This window comes from Leucoraja erinacea, chromosome 24 (genome assembly GCF_028641065.1).
Source record: "Leucoraja erinacea ecotype New England chromosome 24, Leri_hhj_1, whole genome shotgun sequence".
Taxonomy (NCBI): Eukaryota; Metazoa; Chordata; class Chondrichthyes; order Rajiformes; family Rajidae; genus Leucoraja; species Leucoraja erinaceus.
This window is the reverse complement of record NC_073400.1, coordinates 5162038-5182969: the sequence shown is the minus strand read 5'-3', so window position 1 is coordinate 5182969 and position 20932 is coordinate 5162038. Positions and strand designations below refer to the sequence as shown.

At 42.0% G+C, this 20932-nt stretch overlaps 1 protein-coding gene across 4 annotated transcripts in view; it reads right to left on the bottom strand.

Moving 5' to 3' along the window:
• The window catches only part of LOC129708588 (suppressor of tumorigenicity 7 protein homolog), a 135992-nt gene that overhangs the window by 99622 nt on the left and 15438 nt on the right, over nucleotides 1-20932 (bottom strand). The gene's annotated exons all lie outside the window — the stretch shown is intronic.

The following is a 20932-nucleotide window of genomic DNA, read 5'->3' as shown; positions in this document are numbered from 1 at the left end:
TCTGGTCCTAGCCGGCTCTTTCAATGCCATGGAAGGCGAATACTTTCAGAATTGCTTCTCTTGGGTGATATAATAAATCAAGCATACACATGAACTTCAAAGGTAGACAAAAGTGCTGGAGAAACTCAGCGGGTGCAGCAGCATCTATGGAGCGAAGGAAATAGGCAACGTTGCCTATTTCCTTCGTTCCATAGATGCTGCTGCACCCACTGAGTTTCTCCAGCACTTTTGTCTATTCGATTTTCCAGCATTTGCAGTTCCTTCTTTTTTTTCTCTTTTTTTTTTAATTTTAATTTTTATTTATTTATTTATTTTTTTTAATTTTATTAGAAGTTAATACAGCACAAAACAGTACAGTGGAACCTAATTTTAGGTGCCAACTATGTAATACCGTAATCCATTCTATGTACAACCTCTAGTTTTATGTTATGAGAAGGAAGTAAGCAAGACAAGAAAAAGAAAACAATAGAAAGAGGAAAAAGTGGAAAAATAGATGGTAGAGAGTAGAAAAACGTGAAGTGTGTATATAAAATATAAAAAAAGAAGAGAGAAAGCGGAAAGTAGAATTGCAGTTCCTTCTTAAACACAGGAACTTCAAAATACTTCTACTTAAAGATCACCCAGCAGAGTTGAAGTATTCTGGCTAACTGTAATCCCTCAACCAACATCATTAAAAACATATCACTATTTATCTGACCGTTGCTTAGAAAAACTTGCTGTGAACACGAAGCCAAAAACATTGGAAAGACTTAAATGCTCATTAACATCGAGTGATGATCTCTCATTAGTGTTCTCATCAAAGTCACTGACCTGAAATATGAAACCTGGTTCTCTCTCCTGATATTTTCCGTATATTTTTTGTTTTATCCATCTTACAGCATCTCTGCCTTCTTGTGTTTATTTTACTAGGCACAGACTTGTATATTTTCTGCATAGAAGCAGTTAAACATCAAATCTATGCACTGACTGCCAAGCACTTTACATCATATGTAGTAAACGTTGATTCACAGTCGAGAACAAAACGAAATGTCACTGAAAGATGCAATGATAGTAGATTGCCAGAAGGTGGCACCAGAGGGTCTTTGCAAGATTCCACTTGCATGCTATATTGATTCAATTGATTCAAAGATACAGCGCGGAAACCTTCGACCCATCAGGTCTACATTACTGACCATTGATTACCCATTCATACTTGTTCTGTTATCCCACTTGCACATCCACTTTCAACAAACAGATTACAGAGCCAATTAACCTACAAGCCTGAAGAAACAAGGAACTGCAGATGTTGGTTTACGCAAAAGGACACAACATGCTCAAGTAATTCAGCGGGCCGGGCAGCATCTTTGGAGAACATGGATAGGTGCATGGATAAGCCCTTGGTTCTGAATTGAAACGTCATCTTATCCATGTTTTCCAGAGATAATGCTCCATCACTTTGTGTCCTTAACCTATAAACCTGCATGTCCTTGTGATTGGAAACTGGAGGACCAGAGGAAACCAAGGGAGTACATGCAAACTCCACACAGACAGCAAAGTTAGGAACAAATCCAGGATTATGGCGCATTGAGGCAGCAGCACTACCAGCTGAACCATTGTGCTGCCCTATATTGCACACAATTTCAGTGGTCTGGATGTTAATAATTGAAATGTGGAGACAGTACACAAGATGGATTTCCATTAAAACTACATTTTACTAATGTATGCAAAACTATTCTCTCTAGATTGTCCATCATGTAAAGGTTGATAAAAAAAGTATAAAGTGTAACTACTTGTATATGTAATTATCAGAAGATGGTAGATATACTAGCTGTCACCCCTTTAGATTCCAAAGATTCTAAACACATTCTCAGTTTTCATAGCAGAAAATACTAAAACAAAAGGAGACAAAAGGCCCATTATCCTAACATCATGTATGCTCCTGGAATCTGCATGTGAAATAGTCTCATACAAATGGTCGGGGCAGTCACAGTGGTGCAGCGCTAGTTGCTGCCTTACTGCGAATGCAGCGCCGGAGACCCGGGTTCGATCGTGACTACGGGGGCTGTCTGAACGGAGTTTGTACGTTCTCCCCGTGACCCACGTGGGTTTTCGTCGAGATCTTCGGGTTCCTCCCACATTCGAAAGACATACAGGTTTGTAGGTTAATTGGCTTGGTAAATGTAAAAATTGTCCCTAGTGTGTGTGTGTGTAGGGTAGTGTTAATATGTGGGGATCACAGGTTGGCGCGGACCCGGTGGGCCGAAGGGCCTGTTTCCGCGCTGTATCTCTCAACTAAACTAAGATGTACAGCAGGGAAACAGCTCCTTTGGCTCAACCTTTTCCATGCCGACCAAGTTGGCATATTCGGCTAGTCCCATTTACCTGCATTTGACCCACATCCCTCCAAGTCCTTCCTATCCATATATCAGTCTGCTCATTTCAGATATGGACTCCCGTCTGCGTGAAAACGTTCTAGTAAATCTCTTCTGTACCCTTTCCAACATCATGACAGCCTTCCTATAGCTGGGCAACCAGAACTGCACCCAGTGCTCCAAGTGTGGCCTCACCATCAACTTGTACTTTTGCATTCAATATCCTTCACAATGAAGGCAAGCAGGTCAAATGCCTATTACATCACACTGTCCACCTGACTCGTCACTTTTAGGGAACCACACAGATGCCATCCAAGATCTCTCGGTTCTGCAACACTCTCGAGAACACGATCATGTATTGTACAAGTCCTGTCCTAGTTTGCATAGAACACCTCACACTTGTAAAGAGTTAGATTTAATTTGCCATCCCTTGACCCAACTAATCTAGATTGTTGTATTGTTGTAAATTTAGATATCATTCCTTACTGCCTTCAAAACCACCAATTTTGAGGTAACCTGCAAATTAATTTCCAACATTGTCATCCAAATTGTTAATGATAGAATGAAAAGTCATTTGCTTAGCACCAACTCCTGCAGCACACCATTGGTCTCAGACCTCCAATCAGACAAACATCCCTCCACAACTACCCTTTGATTCCTTCGTCCAAGGCATGTCTGCCTCACACTGTTTAGTATAATGTTCTCTGCAATGCTGTCTCATCCCTCACTGTCCATCTTCAAATCCAGTGTTAAAACGCATTTGTACTCCCTGGCGTTTGACCATGTCAGGCTTTGCTTCTGTTTGTGGTGTTTTTGATGTTTCTTTATTTTACATGTCTTTTCCTACTATTTCTTTTGATTGTTATTTTTGGTGTGTATTAACTTTTTTGTAAATGATTAGTGATGTACAGCACTTTGTTGCAGCTATGTTTGTTTTTAAAGTGCTCTAGAAATAAAATGCCTCCTGATGATATGCCCATGGAGTCAGGGCCAATGGTGCTCTTGTTAACCTAAGGAGACTCAGCCAAAGCCTAAGTATGAGAAACTGCCTTAAGTAACTTCCTCTTTACTGATGACTGTGCACTTGATGCAAGCTCAGAAGCTGAAGAGCAGGTCAGTTTGGACACATTTGTTTGTCCCTGTGGCACCTTTGGCCTCACAATCAGCACAAAGAAAACAAAAAATTATGTGCCAACCTGTACGCAATAGCCTGTACATGCTTTTGAATCAACGGTATCCGTTGTTCAAGGTATGGATCGGCGAGACCAAACGAAGACGTGAGATCATTTCACTGAACACCTTTGCTCTGTCCGCCTGGACCTACCTGATTTCCTGGTTGCTAAACACTTTTGTAACTGCTAAGACTTAAACACATGTAAAGATACAACATATTTTTATTAAGCACTTACAGTTCAGGATCTGCAGTACGTTACATTTCCAGCTGCCACATCTACTGCCTGACGTAGGCGAGTTCTGATATTATAAAGCATGTATAAGGCGGGGCTTCCACTAACAAGCACTATGATTGGCTAGCATGCCATAGCCAATCTACAACTTTAATTCCCCTTCCCGTTCCCACACTGACATCTCTGTCCTAGGCCTCCTCCATTGTCAGAGTGAGGGCAAATTGGGGGAACACCATCTCATATTTCACTTGGGCAGCTTACAACCTAATGGTATGAATACTGATTTCTCTAACTGCGTAACGCCTGCATTCCCTCTCTCTCTATCGCGGGGTGACGCCTGTTTGGACGTGAGTAGTCGCCCAAAGAGTCGTACCTTTTTCTGGGCGCCGCTGGATTTTCAACATGTTGAACTTATTCAGCGACCTGTTGTGACTATACAAGGATTTAGTTACTGATCTATTTCTGCTGTTTATTATGCCCCCTGCAGTAAATATAGGTCCAAAATATGTATTCAGTATCTCCGATAAGTCTTTATTACATCCCTGCTTTTATATTCTAGTCTAAGTTTCCCAACCTGGGGTAAATTTACCCAGGGGGTAAATTTCACCTACCCAGGGGGTAAATTCGTTGATTCTGAATTTGTACATATTTTTTTCTCATTGACTGTCTATGTTTGGTTCTGTTCATCATTAGTTGTTCCTAAATAAGTGAAATAACATTGTTATGTGCTATTAAAGTTACCAGGGGTAAATGGGCCAAAAAGGTTGGGAACCCCTGTTCTAGTCCTTTCGAAATGAATGCTAACATTGCATTTGCCTTCCTTACCGCAGCTTTAATCTGCAAATTAACCTTTTGGCAATTGTGCGCCAGCACTCCCAAGTCGCTTTGCATCTTTGATTGCTGAATCCTCTCCCAATTTAGCAAATAGTTCATGCCTTTATTCCTACTACCAAAGTGCATGAACCCACACTTTGCTGCAATTTAAGAAACTTTTTATGCGGGGAAGTTAGCATAGATAAGGACAAACTGTTTCCTCAGCTGAGAGATGAAGAACAGGAGGCATTTCTTTAAAACAAATCTTACTAAACACTTACAATTACAACAGGTGGTAAAAAATTGGAACTCTCTTGGACAGGTACTTGGATACACAAATTTAGTGGGATAAGGGCCAAACGCAGGCAAATTAGGTTAGCTTAGATGGCGTTTTGTGGTCAGCATGGACAGATTGGGCCGAAGGGCCTATTCCCATGCTGTGTGGGTATATGACTTATGCAAGCAAAAATAAAGTCATGGAGTCGTACACTGTAGAAACAGACCATTTGACCCGCATGCTGATAATTTTCCCCATTTACATTGATCCCACGCGCCTACTTTTGGACTGTTTCCTTCTATTTGTGCCTGTCAAGATGTCGCATAAAGGTAGTAATTCTACCATCTCCCCTGGCACCAGGTTCCAGATATCAACCACTCAGCTTCCCTTTAAAACTCTTTCCTCTCACTCTAAATCTATGTCCTCGATTTTTGATACCACGGAAACAGATTTGGACTGTCTGCAGCCTCGTGTAATCCGACATAGCTCTATTACGTCATCCATCAGTCTCCTTCACCCCAGGGGATACAAACCCAGCCTTTCCAATCTCTCTCTGTTATTAGAGTCCTCCAATCCAGATAGTATCATGGTAAATCTCCTCTGCACTCTTCCCAATGCAATCACATGCCTTCTATGCTGTGGTGACCAGAAATGCAGACAGTATTCCCAAGTGCAGCCGAAACAGCATTTTCTAAAATTGCAACATAAATCCCAGCACTTAGATTTCTAGCTCTGGTCTATGATAGCAAACATGTCATGTATCTCTTCACAATCCTATTGTGTTACCAATTTCAGGGAACTATGGACGTAAATCCCGAGTTCTCTGTTCATCAACATATGTTTTAGTTTTGGAGATACAGCGCGGAAACAGGCCCTTCGGCCCACCGAGTCTGTCTAATCCTGTAGATGCAAGTATATCATTGGGGTTAGAATTACCCAACGCTAACTTGTTGGAGCGTCAGACAACCTTTCGTGCTACGCACGATACCACCGATTTTCCACACATGTACTAATCATACCTCCTCTATTCACGTCCAAGTCATTAACGTATATCACAAACAACAAGAATCCCAGTGTTAATCCCTGCAGCACACCACTAGTCACAGATTTCCAATCAGTAAAACATTCTTTTACCAGCACGTTCTGCCTTCAATCACCAATCCATTTTTGGATCCAATTAGCCAATTCACCTTGGAATTCCATCTGTTTTAATCTTCTGGACCAACTAGGTTATGCTAGGTCAATTATCCTCTTTAAATTCAAAGATCAGAATCTTTTAATGTAAAGGTATTTAGAAATCAAAAGAAAAATGAATAAGGATACTGCAGGTCAGGCATGATATCACGGAATGACCAACCAAACAGGATTGTGAGCAAGTCTGAAGAACGGTCTCAACCCGAAACGTCACCCATTCGTTCTCTCCAGAGATGCTGCCAAGTTGTTCCAGCATTTTGTGTCTATTTTAGGGTTGTGAGCAAAATGGTCAAAATATGTCAATATGTGCTGCTTTGACAAACAAGAGCACAAACTAGACGATTTGTCATAAACACCCATAGTTCCTCACTGTATACCAACTTATTGCCTGGTTGTCAGCACCAATATAGCCCGTGTTTGACCATGGCAGTTCGTGAGTTGCAGAACTGATCTCCAAGTCATGCTTACTACAATGAAAAAATAACATAAAAAGTACTTCAATGACTATGAAGCAATGTGTACTTTTCTGAAATTGTGAAAGACAATCTACAATCCTATCTTTCATTCTTTCTACTGACCCATGGTGAAAGTGACATCGTAAAATATTAAGTATTAGTTGATGCCTTCAACAGTCAACGAACCTGTAATTTTACTTAAAATGTATTCAACTGAAACTTTATAACCTCCTTTTCCCTCACACGTGCTGACTGACCTGCCATACATGTCCAGCATTTTGTTTTTACTGATGACAATCATTGTATAAGCTGACACATGAAGAATATCATTGCACTGAGATCTCAGGGGAAGAGTTAATGATGCCCATGGAGCGACAGTCTATCAAGTGCTGCACCTTTAGCACAACTGCGGAGAAAACTACATCATTGAATTATAGAATGTTGCAGCACAGAAAATGACCAATGCTGGCTTCCATTCGCTGGAACAGTTCTCCAGGTATTCCAGTTATTTGGTGGAAGTAAATGTTCATAATGTTAAATCTTTTTGCTGCAGTTGCTGACTTTATCAAGTCTGCTCTTCACCTTTTTTTTCTCATATATAGAATCATGATTTTTTTTTTGTCTCTGTTCATAGCAAAATAAATCTTATCCACATCATCATCTTCTGCATATTTTCCAGGCCTTAGTTTTGTCAATGAAGCAGAGCAACTAAACCTGGATGGAATATTCTAATTAAGACCTAAACAATGATTGGTCTAAATCTGTCATTACCCAATTGCTTTTGTCTCCTGTCACTCCACTGAGAAACTTTGCATCCCATTTGCTTTGTCCATTTTCCCCACTTCTAAAAGGTACCTCCCGCAGCCGACTTTGGAACCCCCAGGGTACATTTGAAGGTGCAGGAAGCAAGCCCACAGCCCACTCACAGGCACCAATCCTCTCCTCCACCTGCCACCATTACCACCTTGGTTTAAAACAAAGAATTTCATTGTTTAAAGGTGCATACAACAAATTACTGAAATCTGAAATATTCAGTCTAAAGGATGCGCTAGCAGCTCTCTGGAGTTCGAACCAGTCTGAAGACTACCCAGTGACCATTATCGTCCCGAAGAAGGGTTTCGGCCTATTTCCTTCGCTCCATAGATGCTGCTCCATAGATTTTGCTGCTGCACCCGCTGAGTTCCTTCTTGAACACCTCTCCATAAAGTTGTTTGTTGAACTATTATGGGCAGTTTATTTTGCAGGACACTACAAAATGTGAAGTACCTCAGTCAAACATCTTCCAGCAAAAAATCTTGCAGTTCCCTTCTTGAACAAAGCCTAATATCAGCATAAAGTTGTTTGTTGAACTATTATGGGCAGTTTATTTTGCAGGACACTACAAAATAGATGAAGTACCAATCAGTAGTATTAACAAGCATAATCTTATTTCACATTTAAAAAATTAAACTTGCATTTATGTATCACCTTTTCACGATCTGGGAACCTCAAAGCATCATCCTGGAATGTAATACTTACAAATTGTTACTAATGACACCAGGTTTGTTTTGTTCAATACAACATTGCATAAAAACCATACGATAATGCATGGTGCTGCTATATTTGCCTGTACAATACTGCGTGGAGTTATGATATACACTAGTACAATTTTGCAAGATCCTTGACAATTCAGTGTCATGCTGTGATATATGATAGATGAGTTTAATACTGCATTATGAAAAGTACACGGTAATACAATACTGGACAGATTAATAATATAAACTACTGGGAGTTATATACAATAAACTGCAAGGAAAAGCCTGGGAACAGTAGGCCAGTGCGTCTAACATCTGTGGTCGGAACGTTACCACAAGGAATTCGGAGGGATAAATATACATGCATTTAGATAGATGAGGGCAGATTAGGGAGTCAGCAAGGTTTTGTACGTGGGAGATCATGTCTCATAAACATGATTGAATTTTTTGAAGATAAAACCTGAAAGTTTGATGTTTGCCGGACTGTATGTATGGATTTCAGCAAGACATTTGACAAGGCTCACATGGCAGGCTGCACTGGAAGGTTAGATCGCATGGGACTGGATGGAAAATTGGCTTCCTAGAAGGACCTAGGATGGTGGAAGGTTGTTTTCGGACTGGAGACCTGTGACTAGTCGTGTGCCTCAGGGTTTGGTGTTAGTCCTGTTGCTGTTTGTCATCTATAATCAACGATTTGGATGAGAACGTACAAGGCATGATTAGTATGTTTGCAGGTGACACTAAAGTGGATGGTCTGGTAGAAAGTGAAGATCTATGTCAAGAATTGCAGCAGGATCTTGATTCATTGGGCAAGTGAGCTGAAGAATGACCAATGGAGTTTATTACAGAGAAGTGTGAGATGTTGCGTTCTGGGAAGTCAAACCTACACAGTACATGGCATGGCTCTGGGGCGTGTTGTAGAGCAGAGGAATCTAGGAGTACAAGTAGATAGTTCCTTCAAAGTGGTGTCACAGGTAGATAGGGTGGTCAAGAAGGCCTTTGGCCTTTATCAATCAGAGCATTGAGTAGAGAAGTTGGGAGGTCATGTTACAGTTGTACAAGACATTGGTGAGGCCGTATTTAGTGTTCAATTTTGATCACCATGTTATTGGAAAAATGTCAAGCTAGAAAGGGTACAGAGAAGATTTACGTTGCCAGGACTTGAGGGCCTGAGCTATAGGGAGAGGTTGAGTGGGCTAATATTCTATTCCTTGGAGTGCTGGAGGATGAGGGGTGGTCTTATAGAGATGCATAAGATCATGATAAGTATAGATAGGGTACATGCAGAGTATTTTACCCATAGTAGGGGAATATAAGTTTAAGGTGTGGCAGGAAAAAGAGGGGAGGAGAGAGGATTTAATAGAAACCTGAGGGGCAACTTTTTTTTTTATACAAAGGGTGGTAGGTATATGAAACGAGCTGCCAATAGAGATTGAGGCAGGTACTATCACAACATTAAAAAAAACATTTGGACAGGTAGATAGATAGATTTAGAAGAATATGGGCCAAATGTAGGCAGATCGTAGTAGTGTAGAAGGGGCACGTTGGTCAGCATTGGCAAGTGGGGCTGAAGGGCTTGTATCCATGCTGTATCACTCTATGTCACTACTATGTTACTATATTGTTGCATACATACTCTCCCATTTCATTACTCCAAGATGACAAAACATATGCCCATACCAATCCTGTATTACTTGCAATATTTACTAATATGTTAATACATAATGGCATGAAATACAGTTCCAAACTGCATGATGTTATAATACAGGTAAGTACCAACTGCATACTGTAGGGATATACCTCTACAATTTGACGCACAATACCACATACATTTCTGCAACGTTGCATGTTATTACTCCATATTTGGACACACTTCAACAAATTGCCACAGGAAATTTCTGCTAACTGATGTATTGTTGCTAATATACCCAATTAAATATTACATGATGAAAACAAATTAATCGACCGATTGTTCTAGACTGGTGTTAATACTTCACTTCAGCTTCCAAACACATTAAACACTTTTGGCCCGGAACAAAGAGGTAATCATGAGGAAGACACACCAATGCCTCTACTTGCTCAGAAGATTAGAGTGATTCACAATGCCACCTCTATAAGAAACTTCAAGGATATACTGTAGGAAGTATCCTGACGGGGATGCATCATGGCCTGGTACAGTAATTCCAATGCATTGGAACTCAAGAGGCTGCAGAATGTGGTCCATGATGGGCACAGCTCAGCCCACCAGCAAAACATCTATTTGAGGAGCTGCCATCAAGGATCTGTATTATCGGGGCCATGTCAACTTCTCATGGGGCAAGAGGTACAGAACTGAAGTTACACACCACTGTGTTCAGGAAGGGCTATTTTTTTTGCAACTATCAGGTACTTAAACCACCTGCACAGCCCTAATCATGCCTCGACAACGATATAGATCACTACAGGATAGATGGATAGATGGATACTTTATTAATTCCCTCAGGGAAATTCAGATGTTCAGTAGCCAACACAGTCAGAACGTAAAGCAGACAATACAAAAAATACAGACAATACATAAAAGCAATAAATATTTAAAAAGAATAAATAACTATTAAAAGTGCAAAGCATCCCCATACAGCTTAATGGTCAGTATTATAAAATCTAATGGCTGCAGGGGTGAAGGATCTCCTGAACTGCCCTGTTCCGCCGCGCAGGGTGAGGAGCTGGTTGTTGGTCCGTGTACTACTCTGACCCTCCAGAGCTTCAAGGAGGGGGTGCCTGTGGTTGTTGAGGACAACCTGCACCTTGCTCCTCATATACCTCTCAAGCACAGCCACCACAGAGTCCACTCTCCCCCCTGCACTGAGCTAGCTTATATTATAGTCTTTTTCTATTTACTGTGTTGCAGAATTTTGTGTATTTTTCTATAATTTATTTTTCAATGTGTTATTTAATTCTCTGTGCCTGTGATACATGCAAGAGTTTCAGTGTTCATGTACCTCACCGTATTGGTGCATATGATTTAAAAAACTTGACGTGACACCCAAATCGGCTCTATCTGTGAATATAATCAGCTCATTATCTGCAAAACACTTACTGCTGGACAAAACCCTGATCCAGGAAAAGAGAAACACTGTTAAATTTAATACCCCAGTATACCCTAGAGCAGTGACTTTATTTGCAGAATTCCTTGCAAAAGTATGTCACTCATTGAGGAAGACATTGAAGCATGCTGGGCAATCAACAAAATGAAGTACAACAAATAGAAATCTACATGCATTGGACTGTTAGTGACCAGCATCAGACAAACATAGAAAATAGGTGCAGGAGGCCATTTGGCCCTTCGAACCAGCACCGGCATTCATGGCTGATCATCCACAATCAGTAACCCGTGCCTGCCTTCTCCCCATATACCTTCATTCCGCAAGCCCCGAAAGCTCTATCTAAAGGGCCTGTCCCACTGTACGAGGTAATTCAAGAGTTCTCCCGGGTTTTCCCCCAATTCGAACTCGGAGAATGTCCGTAGCGGGTCCGTACGAATTTGTGTAGGTCTCGTAGCGGCTGGTAATGCTAACAGTAGGTACTCGGGAAATCCGGCAAACTCGTGACGTTTTTTCAACACCGCAAAAATTGTCCACGAGTAAAAAAATACACGTGATGAAAAAAATTGTTACTTTTTACTCATACGAGTCGCTACAGGACATCCACGAACTCCTACGGACCCGTTACGGACATTCTCAAGAGTTCGAATCAGGGGAAAACTCGGGAGAACTCTTGAATTACCTCTTACAGTGCGACAGGCCCTTATCTTAGCAATGTTACAAAATTTTGAGATTTTAAAAATCAAGTCTGCAATTTGTCCCATCAGATAAAGCATAACAATAAGTTTAATTTGACACCAAATTCACTTTCATATCTCAAGTATTAAAAAAGTTATGGCCATTTTCATACTCGGAAATTAGCATCTTGTTCCCTATTGATTTTCAATGGACATTACAAAAAAGCTGTGATCTTGGATAGTCAACAGGCCATTTCTTAAGGAAAGATTAACATTTTTAAATAGCCTAAGTGTCCAAAGATTATTCACAAATAATTCACAATATAACATGATTTTTATATCTAATTTACATTAATTTATAGGCCAAATGGAAGGAATTTAGTGTTCAATTGCTGTAAATAAATGCCCATTTAAATCGGCTTTCCAGTGGGTTTCTGTGAACGCGCTGGTTTAGAATGTTGACAGCGCGCTAGATTAGTGCCCTCAAATGCCGAGAAAAATACTGCGGGATATAAAAAGCCCAAAATAAACTATTCGCTATAGATAACTTTAATTACAGGGTTATATATATGCCCCATTTAATGTAAAAATAAGGTACATACCTTTAATTGTTTGCTCTATAAAACCCTGGGGCTGCGAGAGGTCGCGGAATAAAACAGTAATTTTAAGACTATTATAACTATATTATCGAGGCCTATAAAACTAATAATACCTTTTCCGACCGGGTCTTGCAGCGATTTTTCGTTAATGATTTACTAGGCTGAACATGTGCGATTAGTACAGCCTAGTAAAAATCGCGTTTTAAACCCGCCCCCTCCAAACAGCACCAAAATCGCCGACATGGCTGAGGGCAGATTCCCAATGGCGATTCAGGTAGGTTTTGTAACATACCTACTTATCTCTCTTTTAAATTCATCCAGTGAATTGGCCTCTATTGCCTTCTGTGGCAGAGAATTCCACAAATTCACAACTCTCTCGGTGAAAACATTTTTCCTCATCTCAGTTTTAAATGGCCCCCCTTTATTATTTGACAGTGGTCCCTGGTTCTGGACTCCCCCAACATTGGGAACATTTTACCTGCATCTAGCTTGTCCAGTCCTTTTATAATTTTATACGTTTCTATAAGATCTCCTCTCATCCTTCTAAATTCTAGTGAATACAAGCCCAGCCTTTCCAATCTTTCATGCGAGTCCCGCCATCCCAGGGATTAACCTCGTGAACCTACCCGACTGCCTGCTTGCGTCCTACAACACCCTGAAGCCGCGGTCTCCGGTAGGGAATCGCCGATTCGGGACTTACCGTCCTGACAAGAGGGCCTGTACATCTGCCCACCCACAGCTGCGACTGCAGAGGTTTATGGCCCTGACCACGGGGGAACAATGGAGGAGGATTGTCTGTACTTTGTACCTTCCACCACAGTGAAGAATGCTGTGGTGAATGCTTGTGTTCCATTTTATTGTGTATTGTGTGTTCTTTTTTTATTGTACCGCTGCTGGCAAATTCATTTCACTGCACTTTATTGTGTATGTGATGAATAAAACTGGTTGATTGATTGATTTATCAATAGCAAGATCCTGGCAGATAGCCAAAGATAAAGAATGCAATGGGGTCTATGACAACAAAATATAAACTTGCATTTGCATTACATCTTCTTGGGGTACTGATTGGGGATGATCAGCCATGATCACATTAAACAGCGGTGCTGGCTCGAAGGGCCGAATGGCCTACTCCTGCACCTATTGCCTATTGTCTATCTTTAACCTTGACTGTAAGAGTTATGCCGCAGCTTTATAAAACTTCAGTTAGGTCGCATTTGTAGTATTGCGTAGTTCTAGTCACATCATTACAGGAAGGATGTTGAGGCTTTGGAAAGAATGAAGAAGAGGTTTACCAAAATACTGCCTCGATTAGAGGGTACTAGCTATGAGAAGTGATTGGACAAACTTGGATTATTTTCTCCAAAAGGTTAGAGAGTAAGAATAATGAGAGCCATTGAAAGGGGAAGGATTGCTGGTTTGTTTCGCTGAACACCTCCACTCAGTCCGCCTAAACCTACCTGATGTCCCGGTGCTAAACACTTTAACTCCCCCTCCCACGCTGACCGTTCTGTCCTCGGCATCCTCCACTGTCAGAGTGAGGTCCAGCGCAAATAAGCAAGTTCAGTATTCCGAAAAATGCAAGGAGTCATGGGATTTGTCAAAGGCCGCTCGCTATAAAAAAAAAGCAACGAAGCGCTGGCAATATAAACTGTGTATAAATTCTTATCTTTATTCATGATTTATGTGTAAAAACATTTTTAATCTGAGGAACGGGGGTGCCAAGTAGCGGGAGTGCGGGGTGTAACAATGAGAGAGCGGGGGCAGATGCGAGTGGGAGACAGGGGGGGTGGGGGGGAAGAGACTGGACAGGCGAAGAGAATTAATCAGCAGCTGCGCGCACAAAGACGTGCGCCTCATCGCACCCGGATCCCCAGCGCTGCAACCGCTGCCGAACTGCCATTGATCCGTTCCCCCCCGAATGGGTCAGAGACATCCAGGGCAACCCCGGACTGACGGGACAGGGGCCCGCAGGCAGCGCGGAGAAGAAACGCCAACCCCAGCTCAACTCTGCCTGGACGAGGAGAGGCGCAGCATACGGCCCCCAGGGAGCCGGAGCCAGCATACCCCCCCGCGCCGGCTGCAAGCCCGGCCCGACGCCTCGGACAGAGAGGGGACAGCCCAGCAGCAACACAACGGCACCCGAAGTGCCAGAGACCCGGGCCGACCCCGACCTTGCTCACTCACCGAAGCATAAAGCAATAAAAATTACAAAATAATTTTAGCTTTTAAAAAAGGAACAATAAATACAACTAATTCATAGTTTGACAGCAGTATTATCTTACCTAGAAGAATCAAAGCTGGAAAATATGGATGAAACGTGTAGAGCTCGTGCTTCCAGCATTGTTTATCCAGAGTGACCTTTGACCTGGGCATGCTCAGTCGGAATACCAAACTCGCTTATTGGAGGAACATATTTCGCTTGGGTGGCTTACACTCCAGCGGTATGAATACTGACTTCTCTAACTTCAAGTAACCTCTCTCTCCATCCTTCCCCCATCCTACATTTCTGAGCAGTCTGACTGCCCCCACTGATTAATTTATTTCTATATAGGCCTCGTTGTCACCTTCTCCTTGCTAACAATGATCTGTTCTACATTTTCCTTAGACTTCATCCCCTTTTATGTCTCGTTTTCACACCTTACCCTTCCTTATCTGTGTTTCGCTTTCCCCTGACTCTTCAGTCTGAAGAACGGTCTCGACCCAAAACGTCGCACATTTCTTTTATCCATTGATGCTGCCTGGGCAGCTGTGTTACTCCAGCATTTTGGGTCCCTCTTCGGTGTAAACCAGCATCTGCAGTTCTTTCCTACACATTCCTGAGACTATAGGCCTAGTTCTACTTTGCACCCAGTGGAATTAACTTCTAGCTTCTATCTTGTCAATACCTCTCAAGACTTGAAAGTTTCAACAAGATCATCTCTCATTTTTACTTTCAGTGGATTCATGTTAATCTTTCCAGGAGCAACGGGGAGTAAACAAGACAGAATGCATAATAATGATGGAGCACTGAAGCATGCAGGACTTTGTAGTATATGCCTAGAGATATCATATGGTAGAAGGACACGTAGATAAGATTATAGTGGCAAATAGGATAGTTGGCTTTATTGACTAAAACAATAACTCGAGGCTCAGGTTTTAAGGCAATGGGTTGAAGAGCTGTAGGTGGTGGTGGGACTTTAAGGAGTTGGGAAGACTCCTGAGGCAGAGGAGGAAACAAAGACTTATGAGGCAGAGGAGGAAACAAATGTCATTACTGTCCTTAAAGGAAGTTAATCTGCTATCTTCACCGAGCCTAGGCATAGTCTGAATAGTCATTGTCTTTTCTCCAAGGCAGGGAAGTCTAAAACTGGAGGACATAAGTTTGTGAGAGAGGAAAACTTTAAAAGGGATCGGAGGGGCAACTTTTCCTATGGAATGCTGCCAGAGAAAGTGACAGGTACATACAATTATAGCATTGAAAAGATACTTAGAAAGGTACATAGATAGGAAAGGTCGAGAGGGATATGGCCACATGCAGGCAAATGTAATTAGCTTGGTTAGCATGGACAAGTAGGGCCGAAGAACCAGTTTCCAAGCCGTATGACTCTATGACTATCTCTATCGTAGAATTGATGACAAATCAGAAACAATCTATTCCATTATGATAAGATTATGTGATCCAAAATTCATTAAATTAAATACGGTTTCGATATGTAACAATTTTTGAAGGCTTAAAAGATAAATCTCAAATCAGTCACTCTGCTAATCTACTTGTACGAGTCAGTCACTCTATTTCCAAGCTCTCGCATCATAAACTGCTCTCTCTCATTTTTTTTGAAGAGCTTTTTTTCTGCCTCGTTGAACCTTACTGCAGAAAAAATATCACTTGGCCCAGCAGTCTGTACCAGTTCTTCTGGAGTTATCGACTGAGACCCACTACAATGTTTCACCCCCAACCCAATCTTCTCTCCTGAGATGCTGCCGGAATTACTCCAGCATTTTGTGTCTATCTCCAATCATCCCAGATACCCAGTTTAAGAAGGAACTGCAAATGCTGGAAAATCGAAGGTACACAAAAATGCTGGAGAAACTCAGCGGGTGCAGCTTCTTCAGAAGGGTTTCGGCCCGAAACGCTGCCTTTTTCCTTCGCTCCATAGATGCTGCTGCAACCGCTGAGTTTCTCTAGTATTTTTGTGTACATCCCAGATACCCTTCTATGTAATTAACCACATACAACATTTATAACTGTTTTTCTTTCTGGATTTGTCTTGCAACACGAACTTTACATTTTTTGAACTTTCTACTCAAGGTACTGTTTAAATCTTTTTTTCCATGCTTAAGTCAACAAGTGGTTGAAAAGAAAAGATCCTGTTGGAAAGAATTTCAGCAAAACATTTTCCCCTTTCAGATGGTAGTTGTGTGTGTAATTCTATTCACACATTCTATTATCCTCTCATCTTTAATGACAAATTTCATCAGAAGTCTAAAACTGGAGGACATAAGTTAAGCTTAAGGTTTAACTAAGCACCAAATAACTAATCACCAATTGAGTACTACAAAATCCCTTAAATAACTTGGCTCAAGGGCATTTAATTTGTATACTGAATGTAGAAAAAAAAAGTTACTGCAGATGGTGGTTTCAACCAAAGATAGACACAAAGTGCTGGAGTAACTCAGCGGGTCATGCAGCATCTCTGGAGAAAAAGGATAGGTGACGTTTCAGGTCGGGACCCTTCTATCAGATTGAAAGTAAGTGGAGGGGTGAAGATCTGGGGGCGAGGAAAGAACAGGACTAATCAGGGATGGCCACAAATTTACCTCAGGCAGGGCGTTGCCTTGAAAACTAATTGTTGGCTAGGGAAGGTGTGCTATCAAGAGGAAAACAACATGGGGAACTGTGGAACTAGTAAAATGACCAGGGTGGAGGAAGGGGGCTCGGGGTGGGAGGCTTTAAAATTAAAGAATTCAATGTTCATACTGCTGAGTTGTAATCTACCCTGGCGAAATATGAGGTGTTGTTCCTCCAATTAGTATGTGCCCTTACTCTGGCCATGGAGGAGGGCCCGGACAGAAAGGTCACTACGGGAATGGGAAGAGGAGTTAGAATGGATGAAAACCAGGAGATCCTGTAGGCCTAGGGTGACTATCCTGGAACTTTTCAACCTCCCCTAATGTTCACAGACTGTTTCTGACCTCAGAAAATAACCCAGTCATATTATTGAGTTATTAACTTCAGCTGTCCATTACAAATTGTATTTTTGTTTCATCTAACATACCATAGAGCAGAACAGTGGGTGCAAAGTGGAAACATTTTAACCTACAGTTTTGTTCAAGTGTAACACGATGGATCACACAAACAAACCATCTCAATATATGCATGCTCAGTCACTGTTAAATGCAATCAAGATGTGGAATGAAGCTGCATTTCTCTGATATCCATCAACTCCCACCTTCCAATGTATCAGTTTACGACATGTCAAATGCTTAAAGGAGAACATCTGAAGCAAAAAGCTGAGGCCACTTTGTTCGAGGGCTCAAATAAACAGATCACCCAAACTAACTGCGCTAAGAATTATTTTACAGGAAAGAATCTTTTATTCCATCACTCTTCAGTGGGAGTAGAGGGTATTTTAAATGTATGGGGCGGCACGGTGGCGCAGCGGTAGAGTTGCTGCCTCACAGCGCCAGAGACCCAGGTTCGATTAAGAATACAGGTGCAGCCTGCACGCAGTTTGTACGTACTCCCCGTGACCGCGAGTGCTATGGTTTCCACCCACTTTCCAAAGACGTACAGATTGTAGGTTAATTGGTTTTGATAAAAATTGTAAATTGGCCCTAGTACGTACGGCAGTGCTATTGTACAGGGTAATCACTGGCCGGTACAGACTCACTGGGCTGAAGGGCCTGTTACCACGCTGTATCCCTAAAGTAAAGTAAAGGTAGACCTTTCTAGTATTAAAATTGCAAAAACATTACCTGTCAATATTAGAATTATAATTTTTTTATGTTCACATTTATAATGAACACTTCCCATATGAACTTGTCACACCATAACTGCACTTCTTCCTCTTCCCCAGAGAAGTGATGAAATGCTACCTCTTGTGGGAGTCATAGCATGTCAATTTAAGCATAGAGGAAATTTACTGTGGAAATATTAAAGAGACAATTTGGGTGGCACAGTGGTGTCTCAGTAGAGCTGCTACCTCACAGTGCCAAGAATCCACTTTCAATCCGGCATTTGAGTGCAGTCTACACGGAGTTTGTACGTTCTCCCTGTGTGCAATGGTTTCCTCAGGGTGCTCCAGTTTCCTCGAAAATTCCAAAGACATGCAGATTTGAAGGTTAATTGGCTTCTGTAAAATTGCTCCTAGTATGTAGGATATAAAAGTGGGATAATATAGAACTAGTGCATGGGTGATCAATAGTTGGCATGGACTCGGTGTAGTGTATGGGTAATCAGTTGTTGGCATAGGCTCGGTGGTCTAAAGAGCCTGTTTCTGTACTGTATCTCCAATCTAAACTAGTCTGGACAGAATGCATGCCTTAAAATCACAGGTGTATCACCATCCAATTACCTCATCATTCCTGCTGCACTTGAGACATACTTGGTCTTAACTCACAATATTGTACAATATTTATTAATACATAAACCATGAGGCTGCAAATGCACACCTCAGGATCATGATATCTTTTGGTGCGCTTCTGCCGTCAGATGCCTGGGGACCACATGCTGGACTTCCCTCCTTGAACTTTGCTGTCTCTCTGTCCTCCTTGACAATTCTTCGTAAACCTTAAGGGCCTGTCCCCACTTACGCACTGTTTTCAGGGACTTGGCGGCACCCGTCATCATCGCAGCAGGTCGCCGAAAATGTTCAAATTGTTGAAAATCCAGCGTCGACCAGAAAAAGGTACGGCTCTTGGGGTGACATGTCGCAGGGTGAAGCCTGTATGGTCGTGAGTAGTCGCCCCAAGAGTCGGACCTTTTTATGGTCGACGCTGGATTTTCAACATTTTGACATTTTACAGCGATGACGGCACCAAAAAACGTGTGTAAGCCCTTTACATTACCTTTCTATAATATTACTTTATGGTGTCTAAGTCACTGGAGACACAATAAACGCGAGATGCTAGTTTACAAAAACAGCCGCGGTGCTGGATTAACTCAGCAGTTCAGCTGTTCTCCAGTGATGTTGCCTGATCGGCTGAGTTACCCTAGCACTTTGTGTCGTTTTTTTGTGTCCAAATTGTTTGTGCTGACTCCTGTGAAGCCAATTCAGATGTTTTATGTCAGCAAAGACTGTAAATAAATATGTTACCTTTGTATCCATTCAGATTCCCCCTACCAGCCTTCTACTCACTCTGGACCTATTTAAAAAAAAAATAACTGCTGGCGAGACTTCAACCATCTTGACGTTTCTACACCTCTTACCCACTCCAATCTTCCCCCCTCATAAGGCACAGCCCTCAAATCACTTTGCAACAATCCCAACATTACCATAAAAGCCACCGACAAGGGATGAGCCCTTGTAGTCCAGCCGCCTCCTCACCTCCCTTGACCATGACCACAAACGGACACCAGTCCATTAGACTGTCTCTGATTTCATCACCTCTGGTGATCTGCCATCCACTGCCTCCAACCTTATCCTTCCCCAGCCCTGCACGACCCGCTTTTACCTCCTCCCCAAAATTCACAAACAGAACTGCCTTGGCATACCCATTGTTTCTGCCTGCTCCTACCCTACTGAACTCATCTCCACATACTTCAAATCCATTCTATCCCCCTTGTCCAATCACTTCCCACTTACATCCAAGAAACCTCATACACCTTAAACTCTTTCATAACTTTCATTTTCACTCATCTTTACCATGGCCGTCCAGTCCCTCTACACCGCCATGCCCAACCAGGAAGGTCTCCTAGCCCTCCACGTCTTCCTTCTACAGAGACCCAGCCAATTTCCCTTTACTGATACTCCTTCACCTTCACTTAGCAGAACTTGTTCTCACCCTCAACAACTTCTCTTTTGACTCCTCTCACTTTCTGCAAGTTAAAGGTGTAGTCATGGACACTCGCATGGGCTATGCTATTCATGCATTTTTGTTGGTTATGTTGAACAATCCTTGTTCCAGGCGTATACTGGCCCTATCCCCTAACTCCTTCTCCACCAGATCGATCATTGCATTGGGGATACCTCCTGCACCCGTGCAGAACTCATGGACTGTATTAACTTCCACCCTGCCCTCAAATTCCCCATGACTATCTCTGACACCTCTCTCCCATTTCTTGATCTCTCTGTCTCATCACAGCAGACAGACTATTGACTGACATCTACTACAAACAATTCCCACACTTCTTCCCACTCTGCCTCTTGTAAAGATGCTATCCCCTATCCATTTTCTCCAGATATGCTGCTTGGCCCGCTGAATTACTCCATCATTTTATGTCTATCTTCATATAGATTATTGTATCAATAGATTTTGTGTCTGGACTGAGACACACTTTATCCTGTTTATTAATGTTAGTGATATCCTTTATCCTCACTCAAGGCTGCACTTCAAGAGACTAGGCTGGCTCATAGAGCTAAAAAGA